This window comes from Desmodus rotundus, chromosome 6 (assembly GCF_022682495.2).
Source record: "Desmodus rotundus isolate HL8 chromosome 6, HLdesRot8A.1, whole genome shotgun sequence".
Taxonomy (NCBI): domain Eukaryota; kingdom Metazoa; phylum Chordata; class Mammalia; order Chiroptera; family Phyllostomidae; genus Desmodus; species Desmodus rotundus.
In genome coordinates, this window is record NC_071392.1 from 17,401,260 (window position 1) to 17,407,457 (window position 6,198).

Here is a 6,198-nt window from a genome sequence, read left to right on the forward strand (position 1 = left end):
GTGGTCTTACTGAATTTATCTAGGGTTGTAGTTTTGTACTGAAAGAATAATCACGGACTCTAATTTTAGGTGGCATTTCCTTGTAGACATGTTTGCACAACACAGAGTTGTAATCCATCAGTCAGATGTTTGAATGCCTTTGAAATAATTTATGAAATCGCACTTAGAGGACAAAAGTAGACACATCGCTGCTTTGACATAGAGTTAAGAAGAAATACAATCATCACAATTTTCTAAATAGTTACAGTATCTATAACCAAGTATAGCTATATCTTTAAATGTAAGTTATTTTTACCTAATATTTTCAGGGCTCAGTTATTTAGAGTGATATATTTGGGGTGCGTGTCATTCTTTTTGAGATAGGCAGGGAAAATTAGGAAGACATTATTGCAATACTAGAAAATTTAATTTTCACAACCATTGAACTATGAACTAGAATATTTTTAAGTGACTACATTACAGTTTTAGTATAAGCCTACCCTTGGGGAAAACTAATGTGACCCTGAAATAGAAAAAAATACATGAAACTGGTGTGGTAGTGTGCTGTGGAGACCAGCTACAAAAGGGGCAGTTATTGTAGCATAAAAGAATAAAAAAGCACTCATCCTGGAACTTTGTAAACATATACGTGTGTGTATGCACACCTGCACACAAATATATATAACTGTTTGAAAGTGGAACGTGGTATGATGACTCTGTCGATATGTCTGTGTAATAAAATAGTGTGTTTTGAAATTACGTATGGTGTGGGCTTTCTTTTTATCGTAATACCAAAAATAATTTCCCTCAATAGCTTGGTGAGTAAAAGTTCTATTCTGAGTTTTACAGGGGACAAGAGGCAGAGATGGTCCCGGCTAGAGTATGGAATTAAGAAAAGGTGCTGTTTGGCCCCGGTTGGTGGAGCTCAGTGGATTGAGTGCAGGTGTGTGAACCAAAGGGTCACTGGTTCAATTTCTAGTCGGGGCACATGCCTGGGTTGTGGGCCAGGTCCCCGGTAGGGGGCACACAAGAGGCAATCACACATTAACGTTTCTCTCCCTCTTTTTCTCCCTCCCTTCTCCTCTCTCTACAAATAAAATAAATAAAAACTTTTAAAAAGAAAAGAAAAGGTGCTGTTTGACAAGGGATAGATTAGAGTGTGCTCAAATAGAGAGTGGCTGTTGACAGAAGACAAAATGAGCAAGTTTGGAAAGTGAGGTCCCTGGGGAGGCAGGAGGAAATAAGATCGGATCACAAGAGACAGAATGAACTACAGATAGGACTGAGATCACAGAGCTCACAAATGAAACCACACTACAGATGGCCCCTGATTTTCAGTGGTTCAGCTTTGGATTTTTCACCTTTCTGATGGTGCAAAGGTTATATGCATTCAGTAGACACTGTACTTCGAAGTCTGCAATTTGCTCAGCTCCTGGGCTACAGTATACAGTGTGATCCTCTCTCGTGGTGCTGGGCAGCAGTGACCCTCACCACTCGGTCAGCCGCACAATCATGAGGGCAACGACCGACGCTCTGTAGTGTGCTGTGCTGCCAGCGTCGTTTGGATGCCACGCTTGTTGTTTTCTTACCCCATCGTGCCTACAGACTGCCCACAAATGTCTCCTGCTTCTGATGAAAAGAAGAGGAGGGAGGCAGTCACAGCTACTCCTTGACTGACAGTGGGATTACGTCCTAATAATGTAAGTATTCTGACCATGTTTAAGGGAGGTGGGTGGAGAGTTCTGATAGTTGGTAGTTAGGTGTTTTAAATGCATTTTGGACATCATATTTTCAACTTATGATGGGTTTATGATGATGTAACCCCATCTCTAAGTTGAGGAACTTAGAGAGCTCTGCTAATGTCTTTGCATTGTTCCAATTGGCTGCTGCTAGCATTTGAGGTAAATGGGTAATTCATTGTGCAGACTGTCCTATGCATTTCGGGTCACTAAGCATCTCTGGCCCCACCCACTAATGCCAGGAGGACACCCCAGTGTCCTCCAAAAATGTCCTAACAAACTTTCACCTACCTCTGGTAGGGAATTATTGCCTCCTAAATGTAGAACCACTGAGGAAAGCCTCTGACCACAAGCCAGAGCAGCCGATGTTAATGCGACTTGACCTGCTCCGGGCCACAAACTCACTGTTCGAAAGTCTGCCTGTATATTCTGATGTAATAGCCACTATCTCGTCTCATGGGATTATCTAAATTTAAATATAAATTAATTAACACAAAAGCAAAGATTCAGTTTCTCAGGCGAACTAGCCACATTCCTCAGGCTGAATAGCTACAGATGGACAACAGTTAAAGCATATTTCCATCATCTCAGAAAGTCCTATTGCTCAGTGCTAGTCAAAAGCACATAGAGGGGCCCTGGCTGGGTAGCTCAGTGGGTTACAGCATTGACCCCATACGCCCCCAGTCAGGGCACTACAAGAATCAACCGATGAATGCATCAATAAGTGGAACAACAAATCAATGTCTTGATCTCTCTCTCTCTCTCTCAAATCAATCAATAAAAAAATTTTTTAAACTGCACATGGAGGGAAGTGCTTCAGAAGCCTCAATACTTATGCAGGTTCTGCCACAGTCAACCAATTATCATCGTAAAAGAATGCTATGGAATTTGAAGTTGATGGACCAATTCAATCCATGGCCTGAGCAAAACTAGTAAAAACTTCCCCCCAAACAGTGTCAGCCAAACCCACAATAAAACAGAAGCTGCTTTAGAGACATCATGGTTTTCAAAAAAAATCTGGCCATGGAAAGAGTTCACTAAATCACGAAGTGTTTTCTGTGTGACAGGCAAAATGAAATGTTGTGTAACTCCAAGTTTTGAAGGAATGTATTCAGCCTGTTACCATGCACCAGTGAAAACTACGGTTCCTGAGCTTGGGAAGGTGAGGGCAGCAGTATGCTGTGCTCTGCTTTTTCTTATTGATTTAGCTCGAAGGTAGCCAGCTTAGAAACCGTCTGTCTCAAACTACTCCACCATTTCTTCAAAGGTTATTTAAACACGTTTCAGAAACTTAGAGAGAACATCTTAAGTGCCATTTGGTTAGAACACAGTTTCCAAATAAAGTTTCAAGACTTGACATTACTTCACTCTTTTCTTTCTTAAATCATTTTTCTGGAAACATATGTAGTATTTCTTACTCAAAGTATATGACAGCCAAGAAATTCAATTATTCCCAATCCATAAATCACAGGTTGTCAGTCAGTGATAGCAGAGGAAACCAATTCAGAAATTGCTTGGAAATGTAGATGCCAGGAACATTATTTATGAAATGTAAGTCTTTTACCAGGAATACATTGTGAAAAGTCAAGTTCTAGATCTAAAAAAGTTATTTCAGTATTTTAACAATTAAATATTATCTATATCAACTAATTATAGGCAGATAGCTTCATTTAATTGGAAATCTTCAAGAACTGGGATCCACATTTATTTCCTTCACATCAACTATGAACTATTGATTTTAAAGTTTTTTTCTTCATTAACACCCAAAGGCTCTGCTTCTTTGCTATACAACATATTGCAAGCTCTAACCCCCAAATTCAAAATGTATTGTGTTACTGAAAATTGCCAGGGATACTTTAGATCTTGGCTGAAGCTTCATAGAAAAAGTTAAAATATTGTCAATCTACACCAAACCTTTCTTTAGCCACAAGGAATCAGGGTTTATGACCACTCTTATTAATCAGTCAGGATATCGGTCCCCACCTTACTCAGTAAGACCAAGGTGCTCCTCAAACATCATTCTGCGACATCCTGAAAGATGGATAGGAGAAATGCCTCATGTCTTCCAAGGTCACTGCCCAGGATTAAAAAAAAAAAAAAGCTGCATTTTTCCTTGTGGATGGCTTTACCAATGAAACATTCTCTCTCACTCTGTCCCTCATTATAAATCAGCCAGTCAAAGAGGTAGCGCTCAACCTTATCGTATAAACATACTCTGCAGGTCCTGTGCTATTTCCTGCCATCATTACAATTCAGTCTTTTAAGATCTGAGCTTCTCTGTCTTTTCTGTCTTCTAGGTACATAGTCTGTTCAGAATGTATCCAGCCATGTGATATGAAAAAGAGAGACATTTATTAAAGAAGATACAAGAAATATTGTACCTAGGACAATGACACCTCATTCCCCTTCAAGGTAGGTACCTTGGGACCTCACACCATTCTCCCAGCATCTCTTCCACTGTTCAAAACACTCTGCAAAATCCTTAGTTGGAATCACCACCAGCTGCCCCTGCACTTGAACCTGAGACTTCATTTTTCTAGTCAACCTGTGACCGCTACACCCATTCATTTCACTCTGGGCATTCAGGACTGTTTAACAGGACACCTTACACCTCCATCAGCCAGGGAAATCCAGCCTTGGTCACTGAGCCAGCAGTATCAAGTGACAGAGCAGCTTCAACAGTGTCCGTCACCTGCAAGCAGACAGGTGCTCAAATTGACAAAGGGGACTCTCAGGATGGATCTAAGAAAACTAAAGGGAAAACTTGAGCTTCCTATACCCTCAATGCAAAGAAGGTGGGAAACCTAGGAGATCATTGGAGGCAAACAGAAGCTGTGAGTTGGAAGCTGGGGCAAGACCACTTTTACTCTGGGCTTCAGTAAGCTATAGAGAAAACTAATTTTGTGATGAACAAAATTCTTCTTCTGCATGTGAGATATGATTATTTCATGTAGTATCTTTTTTTTAAATGTCTCATTTAGCCTACTTACCTGTACAAAAGGACATCCAAGGAAGAGGTCTGATTCAAGCAGAGCTCACACTCAGTATCACGCTGAAGTGGCTATGGTACAAGACAGTGGGAATCGCAATGAGAAATGTCCAGTCCTTGATTCTCCTCACTCAACAATACCCTTTTCAGTGTGAGTCCTGGGGTTCCAGATCTTTCATGTGGTCTTGCCTTGTAAAGTTCTGCATGCTGTTGCATTCTTAATGACTGTGGAAGCCCACTCTTTGCCACTGGATAAAGATGAATTCATTATTGTAATAATTTCCAAAGCACAGAAATATTAAGGACGCCCCGTGGCTTCTTACAAGGGAGTCTAAAGTATGACCCATTAATATGCATTTTATTTAATGACTTAAGAATGAATTATATACCAAAATACACCATGTCTATATTTCTTTCTTGTCTGCTTTCCACCTCAAACGTTCCACACCATGTTCTTTGGAATATATTTAATGTCAAAGATCTGTGAGTTCACACCCCCACACACTATGCAGGCAGCAGGTGGTTTATTAAACGACAGCTTTAAAATAATATTCCAAAATTAAAAAGGAAACGGTTTTCTATTTTTTTGTTCTTCAGTGAGCTAAAGACAGATGGAAGAAAATGAAGATATTCATAGATCCCCCTGAAAGCACCATGGTTAGTTTTATTGGCCAGATTCCTGGGATTTGAAAACCTTGAAAGAGGGGTGTTGAAACTCCATTGCAGTAAGATCTATTGGGAAAGAAATAGGCCCTTACAAGAAATGCTGGCCCTAGTTTTCGTAAAAGGGTGGTATAAATTATATAAAGATAGCATCATAACCTCAGAAAGTGGCCCACCCCCTTCCGATACCCTCTTTACCCCTTCCCGAACCTCACTGATGTTCACAGCTAAGCTGCAGGTGCACAGAGTCAGATACACTCCACAAAGTGATTTTATTGTTTTAAGCGAATACTTTTAACCTAGAACCTTTCATCCAAAAGGGCTATGTAATTTCCTTCTTGTTTGATAAATATCTACATAGATACTTGCAGCTTCAGGTGATAGGATGTTATCAAAGTCCATATTTGAAAGTTCAGATTTAAAGCATATATGATTATAAGTAAAATATGATGATAAGTAAGACTAGGAAATACAAGATGGTCTGTCCAGGAAAAGTCCAGCCATTTTTAATATGACAAGAACAATTTGCTTGACATTGATGTAACCTTAGGCATCCAAGGAGAGTGGACTGGAATGCGCATGCATAAGCAATGACGACTTCACTGTGCTAGTCAGTGGGGGCGGTAGATGCCATTGAGTGAGCGTGTGTACTGTGTGGCTGTTGCATTCAAAATGACTGAGTGAATAGAGCAAGGAATCTGCATCAGATTTTGGGTTAAGCTTGAACATTCCTTTGCAGAAACTATTCAGATGGTTCAGAAGGCCACAGCTATGGGCAACTGTGACGCGGATGCGCCAGATGACGCAGATCCCGGCCGGCAGGATCTG